General features: G+C 38.3%; 1 long non-coding RNA gene across 7 annotated transcripts in view; it reads right to left on the bottom strand.

Moving 5' to 3' along the window:
- Window positions 1–22,141, bottom strand: part of LOC307182973 — a 459,338-nt gene that overhangs the window by 125,940 nt on the left and 311,257 nt on the right. For 4 of the 7 annotated variants that reach the window (XR_013827315.1, XR_013827317.1, XR_013827318.1 and 1 more), the window contains 4 exons: window positions 18,222–18,395; window positions 14,342–14,550; window positions 12,062–12,206; window positions 10,133–10,759 (listed from right to left, as the gene is read on the bottom strand). This is a non-coding gene — a long non-coding RNA (uncharacterized lncRNA). Of the gene's footprint in view, window positions 1–10,132; window positions 10,760–12,061; window positions 12,207–14,341; window positions 14,551–15,208; window positions 15,252–18,221; window positions 18,396–22,141 lie in introns of those variants that run through there. The other 3 variants (XR_013827314.1, XR_013827313.1, XR_013827316.1) reach the window with 3 other exon arrangements.

The raw sequence follows: 22,141 nt of genomic DNA, 5'->3' as shown, positions 1-22,141 counted from the left end.
ATGTGAGTACAGCTTATTAAAACAGAGGAACTATAAAAATAAAACAGAATGGATTGAATATACAAGGTGATATCTAAGCCGAGAAGATGAAGGATAGAAAAAAAAGGAAGAGTCAAAATGGGTGAGTTATTAATTAAAAGAGATGAGGAGATTTCCAGTCTCACTCCCAAGTGGTCCACTAGGTAATGATTTCAGCCTAGAACATTTTAGATGCTTAGGTGTAGAGATGTGTCAGCTATGAGTAGGAAGGAATCAGATGTTGACACTAGTCATCTCTTCATATGGAACATTTGAAGATATGCCCCTTAATTCACAAAGGTTTTTACTTAAATTATAAAAGAAAAACTTCTGTGCAGATACAGAGGGACCAGAAGAGAAGCATCAGAGATTAACAGAAAGTACAAAGAAGCTCATTAACCTCCACATCTTGCCCATTTAAGCTCTTCTTGGTTTAATGTGACAAGATATTAAGTCATGTATTTTCTGTGCTGTATGTATATTAGAGAGCTATAGTGAATTACAAGAGCTATAATTTCCTTGCTTTATAGTTCTAGATGTTCCTCCCAGGGAAGAAAGGAATTTGGATGGTAATTCAGTAAAATTTTGTGGTATGACATTTGACTATATTAGAAAAAAATGAGTTTTACCATTAAATTTTTAAAATCTATTTTATAGGAGCCAGACCGAAAATGAATAAAAGTACAACTAAATATACAGTTTGTACTTGAGTCAGTTAGGCAGGACGCTACGTTAATCCCACGTAAGACACAATCAGCTCGGAAAGTTAGATTCTAGAATAGGAAATCAACTGTTAAGGGCACTGTTACATTTCAAGTACCAGTGAATGGATAAGGATCTGAACTCCTACTCTCTATCTCTATTGTCACAGCTGAAGACAGATAGGAAACACAGTTCAGGGGTAGAACTGACTAGACTCAGAGACATGCCTCCCACACAGACGTTTAGAAACACACACCCACTACTCAGCCCTAGATTTTCTTTCATGTATGCATCAGAACCAGCATATCCTCAAGTTGGCTGCATAGAGGGTCTTACGTGCTCAGTCACACGCCAAAGGCACACGGCAGGTTCTTACAGTTGGTCTTTCAATCTGAGCTCTCCCCTGAGGGCTCAGTTCTCAAGCTGGATACAGCATACCTGGCAATCGGCCACTGAGACGAATTAAAGGTGAACCTCCTTTGTGTTAGGTGGGGCAAGAAATGTAAAGCTAGGGTTCATGTGGAGTGAGAAAACTCGTGTTAGAAAAATCTTTGGAATAGACACTTTCATCATTTTGCAAGCCTCCAGATAGCACTTATTCTTTTATTTTCTAGCATGGGTAGGTGAACTTATGAGACTGAAAAGAATCCTTTATGGTGGAGAGAGATGGGGGCGGGGTAAGGGTTAGAGAAGGAAATCTTCCCGGAGCTGCTATAAGAAGGTAGGGTCCCTTTACAGGTGCTTGTGGGCTTGGCCAAAATAGGAAACAGTTGCTACAATGCAAGAGACAAGGCACACTACTTAAAGGAGAAAACATAGTGGGAATCTTAACTCTAGGTGACAGTACTGCAGTTTTTAAGGTTAAATAATGATTAAAAGTGATACTAGATTTTCTTTTCCTTAAATCTCTCAAACTGAGAAGAAAAAAAATATTCTTAGACTATACTCAAAAGAGAAATACTATTAGAGGTATGGAGACTATCTAGGGGACATACATAATTTTAAAAAAGTGTTTGCAAAGTACATATATATTTTCTTCAGGCATAGCAGCACTGGAAAAGCTTTGATGATTAAAAAAAGAAGAGAACCAATACTTAGAAAATATCCTTGGGAATATAATTTCTGGGTGGGAATACACTGGTTGACAATGTCATCTCCAGTAAAACTTTCTTTTTTTTTTTTTTTTTTGTGGTACGTGGGCCTCACTGTTGTGGCCTCTCCCGTTGCGGAGCACAGGCTCCGGACGCGCAGGCTCAGCGGCCACGGCTCACGGGCTTAGCCGCTCTGCGGCACGTGGGATCTTCCCGGACCGGGGCACGAACCCGCGTCCCCTGCATCGGCAGGCGGACTCTCAACCACTGCGCCACCAGGGAAGCCCTAAAACTTTCAGTTTTTTAAATGTAGTTTGAATCTTTCAGATCTGGCCTTTTGCTCTAGCTCTGAAAGCTAGCCTCCTACCCAGACTCTTGAATCCTTGTTGACCTGGTCAACTACCAATGCTTTCAACAGTCACTGGGCATACAACCAAGCTTTGAGTAGTAAGGAGTTAGATGACTTTTGCTATACTTTTGTTACATAAATTATGCTCATTTAAAAGGCATATTCTGCAATATGAGTTACCATAAAATAAACACCAGTGCAGGAAGCTGCCCAATCATTAATATGGTCTGCATCTTATTTTTGCAAGTTTAAAAGGAAATCTGTGCTCGTTAGAGAAATATGACTAGGGGAGAAACCTGAAGGTAAGTGGAAGTTTAAGGAACAGGGCAGCATGATTAATTTCTCTCAATAGGAAAATTTCAGGGCAAATAAAATGTTTGTGGACTTGATCTTTAGAAACTCTGAAAAAGCTGTTACAGTGGTCAAGAAGTTGTATTCGTTGTCCCACCTGGAGGGGAAAAAAGCACTTTCCTCACCTTCTAAAGCGTAATATTACCACAGTTCTGAAGTATCTGAGAGTATCTTTGCATAAGGAAAGGACTGAGATTCCCCAGAGGCCTGTGCAGTGCACTTCAGTGCCCTTCCTCCAGGAATGTCAATATCCTCAGCAAACCTTAGCTGAATCATAGTCATTACAGCCCAGACAATAGGCATCTGAATATCTCACAGCATCTTCTTTTCAGTGTATAAAAGAGACTTTAAATTGGGACGGAGTGTGTCATGGCTAGGGGTCAAATAAGGCTTTTTCAAAAGGGAACACTGAATCCAATATCTAATACAACACAGGAGTTAGAAAAGTAGTTTTCTGTTCAACTTGCCCAAAGGTTCTTTGCTGGTTGACAGAGGAAGTGAAAATTCCTATACGGTATTTTGCAAGAATGACTCAGCCTCAGGGTGCATGAATCTGCAGAATGGCTGGGAGGGCTACCTATGCCTTGTATACCCCAGCATGCTGCTCTCCCAGCAGATCTTTGTTTTCCCTATTTTGTAAATATATTCAGAAAATTTAGTCTTAACCTTTTAAGTAACCCTGAAATTCACTTAAGAGTCTAGTTTTCTTGCAGAATAGGATCTCTAATTCCAGACAAGTATTTTTTTGCTTGGATATATTATATACTTGAATTTAGCTAACATTCCCTCCAAGAAACAAAGAAAGGTTCTCTCTCCTTTAAGCACTAAAGGGCACCATGTGGCACGATGCAGAGGACAAGCTGTTTGTGTTATTTCAACATGTTTTGTCATCTCTGCTAACCTCGAGCATGTTTTCTGTCAATAGACGGTACACTTTAAGAGGTGAGAAAGTGGACTTTGAATCCAGAATGAGTTCAAATGTATTATATGACATTGATGATCACCAACACTAAGGACATTTGGAGTAGCTGATCTCTGGTTCATGAAGAATGAGTTATCTTGGTTTTAATAATTGACTTAAAAAAATCTTTTCCCTCTGGGCTTCCCTAGTGGCGCAGTGGTTGAGAATCTGACTGCCAGTGCAGGGGACACGGGTTCGAGCCCTGGTCTGGGACGGTCCCACATGCCGCGGAGCGACTAGGCCCGTGAGCCACAACTACTGAGCCTGCGCGTCTGGAGCCTGTGCTCCGCGACAAGAGAGGCCGCGACAGTGCGAGGCCCGCGCACCGCGATGAAGAGTGGCTCCAGCTCACCGCAACTAGAGAAAGCCCTCGCACAGAAACGAAGACCCAACACAGCCAAAATAAATAAATAAAATTTTTTAAAAAAAGGAAAGCAAGGATTTTTTTTTTAAAAAAAGAAATCTTTTCCCTCTATTCTTTATCTGTGAAGCTGCAAGAGCTTTCTACCTGACCTTAGATGATTACTTAGTTATATTCCTAGAGGGCAGATATAAGTTAATGAGCAACAAGGGAGGGGACAAGGAAGCAAGAACAAAAAACAGCATATTGCCTTCAAGACTATTAATGTCCCTTTGTGGAGAATGGCAACAGCTAATGTCTGGCAAGAGCAGCGGAGGAAGAAATTGCTGCAGGTTCAGGTGGGAGAGCGAGTCTCCTTGAGGCTGGCATGGCTGATGAGGTTTGGAGAATAATCTTTCCATTAGGAGTGGGTCCTCCTTTGAGGATGGGGGTATTATTAATGTCCGGTACTTGAAATGTTTTTCTTACTTCCTGTGTACTGCATGGGAGCAAAGCATTAAAGCCCCACACATCACAGATCCGTAGAGGGTTTCTGCAAATGCACCTATTCTCAAAGATGTTAGGAGATTTGGGAGTTTGGAGCATTTCTTTTGGTGTGTGGGCATACATCACAGTACAGAGATGCAAGTTATTTGAATGGAGAGATAAATAGGTAGGTAGGTAAATAGGTAGGTGGGTCGACAGATATCATCACTTAGGATTTTTAGTAGAAAAATGTCTTGTCTGTAATGTGCCACTCTGCAAAGTTCTTGTTTATGGGAAAATTGTTAAATTTAGATATCAAAATAGTTAAGTCGCTTCTAGTGTACCTGCAACCACAGAAAGTGTCTAGCAGATGTTATTAATAATAAAAGTGACTTTCATAGAGCTGGATTTGGAACTGTGTGCTTGCCTTAAATGTCAAGTCATTGTAATGAGGTATTAGCTTGTTTTGGCTTAAATTTGTATATTTTACTCTTACTCACTTTTAAATACCTTTTCTTAATCCCTTATTTTTGGCTCATTTGGGATGATTATCATTCCAATTCCTTGTCTCCTGAATAACAGATTCTAAATCATTCTCATTTTGGTCTTTGATTCCCTATTAAAAGTCCTGAAGCCTAACAGCTAATGATGCCATTGATACACGGCAATGTTGCGTTTAATCAAGGTTTTTGTTTTGTATTTTCATTATTACACCACATCCTTCTTACCCTATCAATGATCGTTTTTGTGTTTTTCCATTTCCTCTTGCTATTTTAGAAGCTGGGAACAGACATTTATAGTCAGTGAGCCCCCCAAATGACCTTATACCTAATAAGGTGTTTTCACTTCTAATCAATATAATTTCATGGTTGACGCCTCTTTCTTGAGGCGGCTTTGGGTACGTCTGCATACAGCAGTTTTATGTTCCTCTATTTAAGCCCATAACATTTTTTCTTTTTATAAAATGTCTAGGTGTAGGAGGCAAGTCCTATCAGACACAGGCTATCTAATGCTCTTAAGAGATATAAGAATTCTTGAGTTTACTGAACATACTTATTTTTCCAAAGAAGTAATCATTTAAAAGATGCAGATTTCTCAGTGCGAGATAGCTGCCTTTTGGTTTTGAATTAGTCAAATGGGTTTCAAATTGGTCTTATTGTACCAGTTACCAGAGTTGGACATAGTTTAAAGAAAACCTGTGGTCAGCTGGCTAGCTGTACAAGCAAAATTTGTGTAACTTGTTTGGAATTTTGACTTCCTAAGGAATTATTCCAAAAAAATGATCTATGGAAAATAAAGGTGTTTAATAAATATTGTACGTGTGGAATTTGTGGCATGTGTTTAGTTCACTGAAAAAATACCCCAATCAGCTATGAGGAAGTACTGAACTATCAGTGCTAATGAGACCCAATGTGTTGGTTCAACCTGGGTTCCCTTCTTCTGTTCCCAGCTACGAAATGCACAACTGTGTACTGCAGTCACCAGGAGGACCGTGTCACAGTGTGAAAAGGGAAGGAAATTCCCTTCTACTACTTGGGGGGAAAGAAAAAAAAAAAAATCAATGAAGTAACATTTTCTATTTATTGTCCAATAGGCATTACATCACCTTATGAAGAAAATTAAAGAACTGACGCAGGATACTATTAAGCAGTTATAAAGTATGAGAAAGGCAAGAGATCACTTTCAGCTGCCAGAATCTCTTCTGGAAACTTGTTGGTACATTTGTAGAGGAACAAGGATTAAAAAGGGGCAAAATAATTAAACAAAGATCCCATCTTAGATGTAAATTCCTAGTCAGTGTGCCTCTCTCTCCAATGACTTAATGAAAACTAATAGAAAGTGTGAGATCAGGTACTTGTAAAAATCTTTTTAAATTGAGTGGCTCCAAGAGCAAGACTTGCTGACAGCCAAGGCGATGATATTACACATCTAAGGAGTATGTGCAAACTGCTGCAAGTGCCCATGTGTATTTGATGTTCACAAACACTATACAGGGAAGAACAACAGTGACTCAGGCCTCGGGGGGGAGTACTATGCAGGGTACTAGGCTTTTTTTTTGCACAATAAAAATATCTATTAAAATACTCTACCTCCCTGTGCTCTGATTTCAGCTACGTCAGTCAACCTACAGATTACTAAGAGATTCTCCAGGTTCTTAAGTGCTGGGATAGGAGTGCTCTGGTTAAGAATAATTTTTAAAAGATTTGATTAAAAATGAATTGAAATTCTAGTTTAAACTTCAATCTCTTAGAATATTGTTTTCCTTCTTCCATTGAACAATGGTGACACCTAGGTGCCAGGCATTTTCCTACTTAAAGAAATAACAATCAGCAACAACGAACATGGTCACGACTGATCTTCCGGTGAGTAAGGGAGATAGTTATCTCTTTCTCTACGCTGCCCTTGCCAACATTCCATCAAGGAGTCTGTTCTCTCTGTGGCGAGATGTATCCAGAATCCGATTATATCTTCACCTCTCCCCTGATACCCATAGTCTGAGCCACTATCATCTCACATGTGGATTTCAGCTAGTTTCCTATCAGGTCTCCTTGTTTTTGAGTCTTGCTACCCTTACACATGGCCTGTTCTCAACAGAACAAGAGCGATGCTTTCAAAATGCAAGTCAGACCATGTTATTTCTCTGCTCAAAATCCTACAATAGCTCCCATTTCACTGAGAGCAGAAACTGGAGCCCTTGTGCTGGCCCAAAGGGCCCAGGCCACCACCTCCTCAGCTCATTTCCTCATCTTTTCACCTGCTCATTCTCCTGCCACATTGGCTTCCCTGATCTTGCACAGGCCACACACACTCAGACCTCAGAACCTTTGCAATAGCCCTGCCGTGCGAACAATCTTCACCCAGAAATCTGTTCTAAGTTTTTGCTCAAATGTCACATCTCCATGAGGCCTTCCATGACCATACTCACTTAAAGTTACAATCCATTCTAAGTACTCGCAATTTTCCTTGTTCTGCTCTATTCTTTCTATTTTTGTTTTTTTTGTGGTACGCGGGCCTCTCACTGTTGTGGCCTCTCCCGTTGCGGAGCACAGGCTCTGGACGCGCAGGCTCAGTGGCCATGGCTCACAGGCCCAGCCGCTCCGCGGCATGTGGGACCTTCCCGGACCAGGGCACGAACCCGCGTCCCCTGCATCGGCAGGGGGACTCTCAACCACCGTGCCACCAGGGAAGCCCTCTTCTTTCTATTTTTAAAAATCATTTTCTCACATACTATATAATGTTTTAATTTATTAGCTGTGTTATTTTCTTTCTCTCTGACTAGAATAGAAGCCCCTTAAAGGCAGAGATTTTGTTCACTGGTATATCCTACAGCAAGCTTGGCACATAGCAGGCATTTTAATAAATTGAGTGTTTAATGAATGAACCAAGTAAAAATTAATAATTAAAAACTGTGATAAACAGTAGGCAATATTTATGTCAACTATTAAGTGCTTCACATAAAAATTTACATAAAGTTACTTTACCTTGAAAAAAACCCTATGAGACAGATACATTATCTCTATTTTAAATATGAAGCAACTGAGACACAGAAGTTAAAAACTTCTCCAAATTATATGCTAATAACTAGTAGAGTTGGGTTCAAAGGCAGGCAGCTGGGGTCCCAAGGAGGCCACACTCTTAACTGTGAAATACTACCACCTTCTTGCTGTCACGATGCCAGCGGTGTGACGAAAAAGCATATATCTCAGGGGAGCTGGATCTGGTTTGGGAATTCAGGGGAGGCTTCCCAATCAAATGGCTTTAAATTGAGATAAGACAAGTAACACTGATCTGGTTGGAAAGAAGCAGTCTTTCTAAGTCAGCTCAGCTTTTGAGAGCTGAGATGATGGGAACTTTCCACGCGGAGGATTAGTTTGCAAATTCAGCTAATGCTACCACGTGAGTGAGCTGCTTACTTGTCATACCTCCTCCTTTCCACACTGTGGAGAGATGAAATTGTCTTGCAGAGGGGTTAGTTACTGCTCAGCTTGTGTGGAGAAGTCCTCACACTGACCGCATAAGTATAATGTCACTCAGCTTTTCAAATTATAGGACAACACTTTGAGAAAGCAAAGAGGAAGGAAGTCTTATACCTTCTGTTAAGTGGACTGGGCAGGTGCTGTAAATGGGGTTGATTATGATCCCTGCGACTGAGTGGATTTCACTAGTAGGACTGAGGTAATAGGAAGAGACTAATTGGTTCCTGGAGGTGGCTTTGACTGCCTTGGAGAAAGCCTCAACTGCAACTATTCCTAGAATTAACAGCATGAGGCAGTGGGTAGACCACTCATTTATATTTCTGTGTTTAACTACAAATGGGGGAAGTAACTGGAGCATGCACATACCAAGAGTCTCAGATGGGTATGCCATCTGGCTTCCTTTTCCCAGTTCCCACCCCACTTATACTTCTCTTCATTTTCATGGAACCCTCATGAGTATTCACTTGTGGTTCTAAATGTTCTCCTACAAGCATAGAAGTGAACTACAGTAGGTTTCCAAGAACTGTATTATAGCCCACACTCCTAAAGATCCCATCTCCATGTTACTTCATATGTCCTATGATTTATTTAATACTAATATGGCTATACATGATAGTTGAAATTGACACACACCAATTTTTCCCTAATATCAAAAACAAGGTGAAGGTATTTATTCTTACTATTCTATCCAACATTGTACGAAATCTCCTACCCAGTGCAATATGGCAAGGAAAAATGCATGGTATAAAGATTGGAAGAGAAAAAAATACATTTATATTTATGCACAGATGACATGGTTGTGTGACTATGCAAAAAATTATTATTTTTATGTATAAAAATCCTATGAAACCTAGAAAGATACAATGACTAATTGTATAATGAATAAGATAGATCCTAGAATACAAGGTCAACATACAGAAATCAACTGATTTTAACATCAACAAGTTATTGGAAGATATTAGTAAGCTGTACAATTTAATAGCACTCCCAAACCCACAAAATACTTAGGAATTTAATGAAAGACATATTTAAGTCTATACTAAAAATTAGAAAACTTTGTTAAGAGAAAATCTAAAGACGATGTAAATTTTTAAAAAATGCCATATTCATGAATTGAAAATTCAATATTTTTAAGATTCCCATTTTTTCCAAATCTATAGATTCAAGGCAATTGAAATAAAAAAATAGCATAGACATTGACAATCTGATTCTAAAACTTATGTAAAAGTCAAAGATCTAGAAGATGCAATCCTCAAAAAAAGATTTGGAGACATTACACTATTTAAAGAATTACTATTAAGTGACAGTAACAGCCACTGTGGCATTGGAATACAAATAGACAAATAGATAGAACATGCAGAAATAAATACTTACTTGTATGGTTGAATGATGCCAATGCAGTTTAATGGGGAAAAGAAAGTCTTTTCAACAAATTGTTTGCAACTAAAGTAAGGAAAATGGTGAAGCTTGATTCCCATTTCATGTCACATATAAAAATTAAAAGCTAAAACTCTAGAAGTTCTAGCTTAAGTGATAGATTAATATTACGACCTTGGGTCAGACAAAGACTTTTAAGCCATGAGACAAAGAGCTCTAAATATTAAACTAAAAAGATAGATTTGGTTCAATTAAATTTTAAAATATCTGCTTATCAGTAGATGTCATAAAGAAAATATTAAGACAAGACAGAGGTGGGAGGAATGTGTTGACAATACCTATATGTGATAAAAGATTTATATCCAGAACATACTAAATACTCTTACAAATAAATAATAAAAAGGCAAACAACACAACTACAAACAGGCCAAGGTCTTGAACAGATATATCCCAGAACTGAGATATTTCCTAGAAATGGATATTAAATACATGAAAATGTGCCCAATATCATTAGTCATCAAATTAACACTACAACTTGATAATACTTCTAACAAAATGGCTAAAATTAAAAGATGAACAACACTAAATGTTGGCAAGCTTTTGGAGCAACCAAATTCTTATGTACTGTTGATGGGAGAGAATGTAAATTAGTATGCTTGAAAAAAAATCCAGTAATTCCTTATGAAGTTAATTATATGCCTACCATATGACTCAGTGTTTCACTCATTGATATTGTAGTACTTTCCTGTTGTCGTTGGAACAAATTATCCCAAACTTAGTAGCTAAAATCAAAACAAAATTATTATCTTACCATTCTAGAGTTCAGAAGTCCAAAGTGGGTCTCACTAGGCTAAAATCAAGGTGACGACAGGTCTCTCTTCCTTTCTGGAGGCTCAAGGAGAAAATCCATTTTTGTGCCTTTTCCAGCTTTCAGGGGTTGCCCACATTTCTCGGCTTATGCACTCCTTCTACTTTCAAGGCTGGCAACATCCAGTCTGGGCTTTCTCTCACCACATCTCTCTGGCACTGACTCTCCGGCCTCCATCTTCCACATTTAAGGAGCTAGTTGATGACAGTGGGCCCACCTGGATATCCAGTGCGTTCTCCCTGTTTTAAGGTCAGCTAATGATTAGCAACATTACTTCCATCTGCTACCAGAATTCCCCTCGACATGTAACTTAACTAATTTATTCCAGGTTCTGGGGATGTGGGTATCTGAGAGGCCATTATTCTGCCTACTACAAGTATTTATCTAAAAGAAACAAAAACATATGTTCATGATACACTTGCACAAGACTGTTTAAAACAGCTTTATTCAGAATAGTACAAAACTAGAAACAACTCTGATGCTTATCACTGGGGGAATGGATAAACAAATTGCAGTAAGTTATTAGAGTGAAGAATTGTTCAAAAATTTTAAAAAGAACGTTTAATTGATGCATTAAACAATCCCTAAAAAATTACAGTGAGCAAAAGAAGCAAGACATAAAACTAAACACTATATATTTCCACTTTTATGGTACTCAAGAATAGCAAAACCAAACTATGGTGATAAAAATAAGAATACTGGTGACTTTAGGGGGCAACATTGACTGGAAGGGGGTTCGAAGGGGAAAACTTTATGACATTTTCTCCCATTCCACAATGGGAGAAACACTTGTATGTATAAAATGAAGTCAGCGGTCTTAATGATGATCACCTGAAGAGATGGTGAAGGTTCTCCAAAGGCGCCTATGCTGGCAAACCTGATGCCAATTTGCAATTAGTGTCCCTATGATTTAGAGCCTTTTCACTACTCAGAAGTGAAATTTCTGAGATAGGTGATAGTAATACTTTATATTTTGGTCAAGACTGAGATATATATCAGTACTTACAAGATCTGTGCATTTCACTATGTATAAATTGTACTTGATAAAACAAATTTTGAAATATATTTGGAGTAATAAAGGAAAATACACCTACATTTCTATAATTAAACAAAAACCAAAAAAAGAAACAAATAGTAGTAACAAAATTATCACTGTTGCTTGTTGCTATGAACTTACAAATTTAATTTTTTAAAGTATACTCTTCAAATTCAAATGTAATGTCTATGTAAATTTCTGCAACAAATTTAAACACGGAGATCCTACCTTTTTACCTTGCTGGAGATATTTTAGAGAGTTTTAAAAAGTGTAAATCAGATTTTTTTCAGCTTTATTGAGGTATAATTGACAAATAAAGTAATAATATGTTTAAAGTGTACATGATGATTTGATGATGCACACATTGTGAAAAGATTAACACCATCAAACCAGACAAAATATTTTTAAGTTCGAAGGGGAAAACTTTATGACATTTTCTCCCATGCCACAATGGGAGAAACACTTGTATGTATAAAATGAAGTCAGAGGTCTTAACGATGATCACCTGAAGAGATGATGAAGGTTCTCCAAAGGCTCCTATGCTGGCAAACCTGATGCCAATTTGCAATTAGTGTCCCTATGATTTAGAGCCTTTACTGGCTTTCTTGTTCAGATCTCTCCCTTCAGGATTCAGGCTTGGGTCCCTAGGGCTAAGACGGAAGATAATCTGAATGACAGATGTACTGTTATGAATCACCCCATGCTCACACCCCCTCCCTCCCCCCCACTCCTCAGCTTCAAGAGCTTTGAATTCAGAAAAAACCAATGTGCCTGGGTGCTCTCTACTCTTTCAATATTTTACCCCCAACAGTCTCTTCAGCAGTTTGTGCAAATAAACTTCTTAGCTAAAGAGACTCTTGGTAAAATATTGAAAGAGTATCCAGCAAGGGGGTATTCCTGGCATAAACTGTCTTAGCCAGTTTACTGAGGAGTCCATGATACTAGGGTGCTGGTTAGTCAGCATTGAAGCACCTCAAGGTAGAATCTTGGAAGAAACAGATGGTTTGGGTGAAGTGAGAATTATCAAAAAAATAAAGCTTTCACAAAATTCAAGAGCAAGTATCATGCATCTAAGAGAGTGAGTCATAACAGGTATAAAGGATATGAAAGGTCTCAGGCATTCAACAGTAAATGGGCTGCTGATGCAGGATCAAAAGTGACCTGTGTGGCTCCACAGAATGGAAACACAGAGGAAGCTGTAGTATTGAATTATCAACATAAGCAAAACTAAAATATCTAAGAAATAAGGTAGAGATCAGAGGAGGAGGAAAAATGATGGTGACATTGGCTGCCAGCAATGTACTGACATGGTGTTAATCCTGGAAAGGGAGTGTTGGTACAGAGGGATGATTTATGTAATTTTTAGGGCATTTGCTTCACCTCTTTACCAATCTCAGATATAAACATCCTTCAAAACTTAGTTTAAGTTACTTCTCTGTGAGAAGTCTTTTGTGGCTGGGACTCCTAGCTAGTTTGTTATCTTGTTCTTCTATTCGCTCACACATTTACTCTCTTAATGAGGCAGACAGTGATACCCAAATTCTTCTCCTAGAAGTTTGCACAGGGATATCCAAATTCTTCTCCTAGACTATAAGAAGCAACACCTGTGAACCTGACCTAGGTTCCTGAAGGTCTGTGCAATTATGGAGCAGGGCAGGACTGACCTATGAATGCAGAATGAGAAATCATCACAAAGCAAAAGGAAAATAGTACACCGAGCACACAGCCATGCAGGGCTAGTGGGGAATCACTTGCAGTGCAGATAAAATTCAGGTATAAGGTTATCAGACTATTGCAAAAAGGGTCAGAACAAGTGAGCAGGAGTGAAAACTAGGAGACAATCACTACACATTTGCCTACAGCCTCTACAAGCCTAGGATTTTGTGACTCATAAACCTTTCCACAGTTATATATACAGTCAGGAACCTCCTTAAAACTTTTTGAAGTGACTTCATCAATTTTGAACCGTATCATCTGGCAAGATTCCAATGGAGAAAGGGCTGAGGGGGGAATTAGACAACCACTCCTGTGTGGATTGTCAAGTGGAGACAAGGCAGCTAATGGCTGAAGATTAAAAAAATGAAACAAGACAAAAAAACGCTGTCAACCATATCCCCAAGGCATGACAGGGACAGAATTTCCTTTTTGCTCCCATAGTTTAGAAAGTTTACTCTGTGACATGAAAAAGGGACGAGGCCCTGTTTTAGCCATTTTACTGAGGGGTACGGTGGAGAGGAAGACAGATAAAGAGACACAACAATAGAGACAGAAACTGCAAAAGGTGGGTGAGAGAGAGAAAGAGAGACAGAGTGAGGAAGCTAGTGGCTTTTTGACTTTTAAGTGGTTTGGACACAGTGACCAAACTGTATAGGGTGATGGTATAAGGTGGGAGGGAGTTGTTAGCTCACCTTTCGGCTTCCAGGTTTCTATCAGCTGCTTCCCCTTCTCCCTATTCTTTGATTTGGGACAAAGGATTTCTTACTCTTAAAATAAAATGCTGTACAGTTGCCACTTTAAGACAAGATCCGTGGTCCCTGCTCTTAACCAGATTGCCCCTTAAAAGCTTCCTAAATGGCTTCTGGTTTCTGCTCAAGGATATGAGAGCATCTCTCTCACCCTGATAACTAAAAAAAAAATAAACAAATAATCAAAAATCTGGATAAAGTGCAAATTCACGACTTTTTTCAAATCCATTGGAGAAAGGAGGCACAGGGCAATCAACTAGTCTCAAAGCCAAGGAGACACAGGTACCTAAGGGAGCAAAGAGATGTGAACACCTACTTACCTGGAGTAGAGGTCCCTAGGCATCAGGAAGAAGAGTTCAGTTAGACTAGATCACAATGTGGTGAGGGGCAAACGTAGCTGGCAGGAGACTGTGAAAGAAATTGAAGTTCTTCAGCACCCTCCGACAGGCTCCTTCTTCATGAACCTCATCACGCTTTCACAGAATAATTAGGAAAGAGCCCTTAAAAAGCCTTTGTTGTGGTGAAGACCCTGTGGGGGGAGAAACACAGCTTCTGCAGGAGAGGTACAGGACTCCATCTAGACCATTTCCCCTATTTTCCCTACAAAGAAAGCCTTAATTTGTGGAATGAAGGTCAACAAAACATTTTTACCCTTAGGACCCAGGTGAAAATTCACAGACTCTGGGGAAGGCAACAGGGAGAAAAAATCTGGATCCCTCAGGAGGGACAGGAATACATGGTGGGCCCAGGACTAAGTGGTAGGGTTGGAGAAAAAAGCTAAAAAAGCCCAGGGACAGGTGCCTGCCTAAGAATGGGGGTTAATCAGAACAACAGAGAACACTCTCCACTACTTCCCCAACATACCATGGCTCCCCCCTCTCCCCCATCCCACTGATGAGATTCCAGTAGCAAGTAACAGCCAGACACAGCTGACAGACCCAAAACAGACCCTGTCTTAGAACAGTTCAAAGGAAAGACCTAAAAGGAAAAGCAGATATTCCGGTCAAATCAGCTCCCTCGCCCCCAAACACAATCACTATAGGAATTTGATGCTTGTGGTACTCTAAGGGTAACCAACGCAACAAAAGACCTTCAACCCAGAACAACTCCTAAATACACTCAAATTCCCACACGAAAGCCCAATCAGAGAGGAAGGCGTGCTTATTTCTAGGCATAAAACTATTTACACCAGTCTCCAGTGTCTATATAAGATGTATGGCTTTCAACAAACTGTGATAGAAAAAGTATACAGAAAGCAGGTAAAGATACAGAAGTTATGAAGAACATTATCTAACAATTAGAGCTAATTCACATTTGTAGAACACTCTACCAAATGGCAGCAGAATACATTTTCATTACTAGGGCATTTGGAACAGTCTCCAAGATAGACCATATTGTGACCATAAAACTAACGTCAACAAAATTTAAAATAATAGAACAAAATGCCAAGTATATACATGGATCATAACAGAATTAAGCTAGAAATATAAATAACAAAAAATTATCTGGAAAATCCCTAAATGTTTGGAAAACAAACAACATACTTGTAATGCCCCCATTTGTCATTGAGGAAGTCTCAATGGAAATTTAAAAATATTTGACCTCAATGAAAATATAAATACCACACTTCAAAATTTGAGAGATGCAAAGAAGCAGTGCTTAGAGGGAAACTGATAGCATTAAATTCTTCCCCTCACCTAAGCTTTAGTGATATAAAACTGACATATAATATTGTGTAAGTTTAAAGTGTACAACATGATCATTTGACATATGTATATGTTGTGAAATAATTACCACTATAAGTGGTGAGAGAGGGTACCCTTGTCTTGTTCCTGATTTGAGAGGAAAATCTTTTAATCTTTCACCATTGAGTATGATGTTAGCTGTGGGCTTATCATATATGGCCTTTATTAAGTTGAGGTATGTTCCTCCTAGACCCAATTGGTTGAGTTTTGTAAAATGCTTTTTTTCTCCATCTATTGAGATGATTATATGATTTTTATCTTTCATTCTGTTAATGTGGTATATCACATTTATTGATTTGTGAAATTTGAACCACGTATCCCAGGGATAAATCCCACTTGATCAAGATCCTTTTAGTGAACTGTTGAATTAGTTTTCTAGTATTTTGTTGAGAATTTTTACATCTATAATAAACAGGGATATTGGCTTGTAGTTTTCTTTTATTGTAGGGTTCTTATCTGGCTTTGGTATCCAGGTAATGCTGGCCTCATAAAATGATTTGGGGAATGTTCTTTCCTCTCTAAGTTTTGGAAAAAATTTGAGAAGAATTAGTGTTAATTCTCCTTTAAATGTTTGGTAGAATTCTCCAGTGAAACCATATGGTTCTTAACTTTTCTTTTGGGGGATTTTTTAAAATTACTAATCCAATATCCTTACTTGTTATTGGTCTGTTCAGACTTATTAAATTTTTTCATGATTCAGTCTTGGTAAATTATATATTCCTAGGAGTTTATTCATTTCTTCTAGGTTGTCCAACTTGTTAGTATATAGTAGTATTTTATGATCTTTAGGATTTCTGTGGTATCAGTTGTAATGTCTCTTCTTTCAGTTATAATTTTATTTATCTGAGTCCTCTCTCTCTTTTTTCTGATTACTTTACCTAAAGGTTTGTCAATTTTATCTTGTCAAGGAAATAACTCTTAGTGTTATTAATCTTTTCTATTGTTTTCCTATCGTCTAGTTAATTCATTTCTGCTCTGATCTTTATTTCTTGCCTTTTGCTAACTTTGGGCTTAGGGCATATGCTTCTTTTACTAGTCCCTTGAGAAATAAAGTTGGGTTATTTATTTGAGATCTTTCTAATTTCTTAATATATGTGATTATTATTTATTTACTGGTTGGGTCAGCTGGTAGCATCCATGGGCAAGCGAGGCTTGTTACTGGAATCTCTTGCTGGGCAAGGCCACTGTTGATGCTCTGAAGTTGGTGGCAGGGGGTTGGCAATGGCTGGGCTCTGCAATTGAGTGGACCTGCTGGCTGGGCTTTGCATTTAAGTGGGTTGCTGGTTGCATTCTGTGGTCAGGTGGGTCTACTAGTGGGGTTGTGCAGTCACCTTTGGTTGGGCAGGATGGAAGGCTGTGTTCCCTGGCAAGGTGGTACCACTGGTTGGATTCTGTGATTGGGTGGGACTCCAGGCTATGTTCTAAATTTCCCCTGGGTGGGTGAGGCCTCAGGCTGTGCTTTCTGAGGGGATGCTGCTGCTGGCTAGACTCTGTGTTGAGGTCAGATAGGACTTCACGCCGTGCTGTGATCAGGCAGTGCCACAGGCTGTGATCTTCTGTTGGGTGAGGTCACTGGCCAGGTTCCTTGGTTGTGTGAGGTGTCTAGTTGTACCCCAGAGTTGGATGAGGCTGGAGACTGCTTCAAAGTTAGGCTGGGTTGCTGTCCAGGCTCCTTGGTCAGGCGATGTCACAGGCTATACAGAGCCTCACGGCTCTGAGGTTGGGGTGGGGAGTATCACTGGCTGGATTCTGATGCAGGATGGGGTTGTAGGCAAGGCTCCAGAGCTGGGTGGTACCATCGGCTGGACTCCAAGGCTGCTCGGGGTCACTGCTCAGATTCCCTGGTTATGTGGGGCCAGAGGCTATGTTTAATAGTTAACAGGGCTGCTGGCTTGGCTTCCTGGCCACACAGGCCTTAGGATATGCTCCGTGGCTGCCAGTCCATGCTTCCTGCTGGGGCAGGACTGGAGGCTATGCTTAGTATTGGAAGGGACTACAAATTTGCTCCCCTAACCGGGTAGGGACCTAGAATGGGTCCTACAGCTGATATGGTCCATCGGCTAGGGATCTAATTCAGGCAGAACTAACAGCCGAGCCCCTGGGCCAGATGGGGCTACTGACTTGGCTCTGCAGATGAGTATAGCTGCTGATTGGGATCTCTGCTTGGGCACCAGTGCAAGCAGAAACATGGTCAGCAAAGATCTGAGCACTGATGGACTGTAAGACTTACCTCTCTTCTCAGTCTCTATCTGATCCCCAGTGGCCAAGCTCTGCAGTTTCCTCTAGTGATCCCTATGAGGTGAGACCTAAACAAGCCTCCTGGCAAGTGTCCTGTAACACTGTGGAAGATGGATGTCCACCTTAGGGGCTCTCTTTTCCCACTAGAGGAGCTGTAGGCCTAGGGGAGCCCTCTTGGTGCAGTAGTGTGACGGCCTGGGTGAGGGGCTTCTCTTACCTTTGTCATGCAGTCTGTCTTGGTCTCTGTTGTCCAGGAGGTATGTCAGCCTCATCATCGGGTTCTGGGATTTTCACAATGGTGTCTCGTCTATGAATAGCTGCTAGCTGATTTTTTGTGAAGAGGACTGAAGTCCGGAGTGACCTATGTCACCATCATGGTGATGTCACTTCCCTAAATTTTTATATTAGAAAAAAAGAAAGGTCTCCAATCAATAACCTAAGCTTCCATCTTAAGAAACAAGAAAATGAAGAACAAAGTAAATCCAAAGTGAGAAGAAAATAACAAATATAAGAGTAAAAATTATTTACTAAAGAAAACTCATTATCATCTTAGTAGACATAGAGAGTATTTGATAAGATTCAACATAAATTCATGATACAAACTCTCAGAAAACTAAGAATAGAAGGGACTTTTCTTAAGATGATAAAGCATACCTATAAGATATCTACAGATAACATCAGACTGAATGGTGAAAGATTGAATGAATTACCCCCAAGACTGGAAACAAGACAGGATATACTCTCTCAGCACTCCAATTTGACATTGTACTGGAAGTTCTAGCCAGTACAATAACACAATGAGAAGGAATAAAAGGCAGAAAGATTAGAAAAAATGAAATAAAACTGTCTTTATTCACAGATGAATTAATATGTAAAGAATTCCAAAGAACTTATAAAAATGTCCTCAAACAAGTAAGTGTGTTAACAAGATTGCAGGATACAAGATCGATACACAAAAATCAATATTATTTCTATATACCAGTTATGAATAATTAGAATTCAAAATTTAAAAAAATAATTTAAATAACAACCCTCAAAGTGTTAGCTATACATCCAACAATGTGTTGAATTTGTATATTGAAAATCCATACATTGATGAAAGGACTTTTTTTAAAGGCCTGTAGGTCAATGAAACAGAAATGGATAGACATAAATATAGTCAACTGATTTTTGTCAAAAGTGCAAATGCAATTCAATGGAGAAAGACTAGTCTGCAAAAAATTATGGTGGGAAAAATTGGACATCCATATGTAAAAATATGAATTTCAACCTATATGAAAATTAACTTAAAGTAAATTATGTACCTAAATTTAACATGTAAAATTATCAAACTCCAAGAAGAAGGTTTAGAAGGAAATCTTGCATTAGAGAGAGTTTTTAGATGTGACAGTAAAGGAATGATCTTCAAAAGAAAAAGATGATAAATTCTACTTTATCCAAATTTACTACTATTCTATGAAAGACAGAGTTAAAAGAATGAAAACAGAAAGCACAACTGGGAAAAAAAAAAGCATTTGAAAATTATACATCTGACAAAGCCCTTATTTCCAGAAAGCCTAAAGAAAATCCCTTGTTTCCAGAATACATAAAGAATTCTCAAAATTCAAGAATAAGAAAATAAAAGGAAAACATTTAAAAACTGTCTAAAAGATCTGAACAAATACTTCAAAAAAGAAGATATACAAATGGCATATAAGGACATGGAAAGATGTCATTAGGGAAATGCAAATTAAAACTTCACTGGGATACAACTAAACACTTAATTAGAATGGCTAAAATAAGTTTTAAAAGTACAAGTGTTGGTGAGGATGCAGAACAACTGGTTTTCCAATACACTGCAGGTGGGAATGCAAAACAGTTTGGTAGTTTCTTATAAACTTAAAAATACGTTTGCCATTATGACCCAGAAATCCCACTCCTAGATATTTACTACAAAAAAATGAAAAGTTATTTTCACATGAAAATCTTTATTTGAATGTTTAATGTCAGCTTTATTCAAAATCACCAATGAATAGAAACAACTCAGGTATCCTTTACTCAACTGGTGAATGCATAAACAAGCTGTAGTACACCCATATATGGGACAGCAGCTAAAAAGAATAAACTGTTTTTCCACACAATAATGTGGATTAATCTCAAATGCACTTTATTAAGTGAAAGTAGCCACATCTCAAAGGTTACATATTTCATGAATCCATTTATAAGGTACTTTGGAAAAGGCATATCCTTGAGTACCAAAGACAGAACAATGGATGGCAGAAGTTGGAAGGCGGAGGAAGGCATTGACAAACAAAGGGTAACATATGGGAATTTTCAAGGTGATGGAATATTCTGTATGGAACCATGGTAGTGCATCCATGACTCCATGCATTTGTCAAAACCCATAGAAGTATATTCCACAAATATACTATATACGTATAGCATATAGTATATAGTATATATAATCTTTATAGTATACATTATATACTATATATAGTATATAATATATATATGTATATAGTATATAATCTATATATATAGTATATAATCTATGTACGTATATAGTATATAATCTATGTATGTATAGATTTTATATATGTACATTTAAAAAATCAACCAGAATGGGAGGGGAAAGATGAAATGCAGCAGACTGTGACAAATGAAAGTAACCACATTACACCTGAATAAAGAGGGTGGGGAAGAAATGAACTCAGCTACGTATGTTTAGAAAAAGGTAATTTGATTAGCATCTGTACGGATATAGATAGAAATAATTTTATGCTACCTTTACATTCTATTTGGTAAATGTATTTCTCCCAGAAATATGGTTTATCAATTCTGAAACTATGCATATACTAAACTTAACAAATAAGTAAATACACTGTGATAATGAAAACCAAGCGAAAAGGGAAGGCCAGAATGAACCATGTGGTTGGTTGTAGATTGGAGTCAGAGGTATCAGCATACACTCATGATGGCCTAAGTTGGTACAACTTCAACAACAAGATAAATAATAAGAGTATTAGATTATAACCCAAAAGAATAATATAAGTACCCAGGAGTCCATACAAATATAAATAGAAAGCTGAATAAATAAATAAATGGGGAGTAGGGACACCACAGTAATAAACTGCTGGAAGCAAGATCTACCAAACGGCTGCTAAAATTAGTGAACGAAAATTTATACAGAAACAGAAAAACTATTTTCCCCCCACATATTTATTAATTTTAAAGCATATCTGTCCCTGATATTTATTAATTGTGAATGGAAATATAGTAGTTTTACAGTGAAGAAACCCGGCAGACACCACCTTATCTAAGTGATCAAAATTAATATTACCAGTAATATATATTGATATCATCTACCCCCTGACAGGTGCAGAGCACTCCTGTTATCCTTCCCAATACTTCACAGACTCAATCTAATAATGAGAAAACATCAGGTCATGAAAGACAAGAAAAGCCTGATGAAATGTCACAAATTATAGGAGACCAAGGACACATGGCAACTAAATTAAATGTGAGATCTTGGATTGGATCCTGGAACAGAAAAAGGACATTTATGGAAAATTAGTGAAATCTGACTAAAGTCTCTAGTTTAATTAATAGTATTATGCCAATGTTAATTTCTTACCTTTGATAATTGTTCTATGGTTAGATAAGGGTAAGAAGATGGGTAAAGGGCATCCTTGGGTAGTCTGTTTAAGTCTAAAATTAGATGTAAATAAAACATTTTAAAAATGACAAAAAAAACTCTCTATACTTCAATTCCAGAGATGTCATTAAACATATACAACAGACAAGTATACAAAGCTTTTCACGACCTTGTTTAGCATTCTGCATTTTACACTTCAAAAATCAAGGGGCTTATTTCTATAATTTCCATTTTTAAAAAATGATGAAACAAAAAAGGAAGGTTTTAAACTGTGATTTATAAGCTCTTCTCTTCAAGTAACGGATTGTGGGTGTGGAGAGTTTTTATTCCCCACAAATGAAAAGCCAAATTAGATATAATAGTCACTAGACTTTATCTGTTTAATTTTCAAAGTACTGGAGGCATCTTTCGATACTGAGCAGAATTTTGAACAGATAAATGTAACAGATAATGGGATCTTGTGTAGAACCCACTGAGGCAAATTTGCAGTTAGTATTGTTTTT

Source organism: Stenella coeruleoalba (assembly GCF_951394435.1).
Source record: "Stenella coeruleoalba genome assembly, chromosome: 2".
In the NCBI taxonomy this organism is placed as follows: Eukaryota; Metazoa; Chordata; class Mammalia; order Artiodactyla; family Delphinidae; genus Stenella; species Stenella coeruleoalba.
This window is presented reverse-complemented; position numbering and strand designations above follow the sequence as displayed.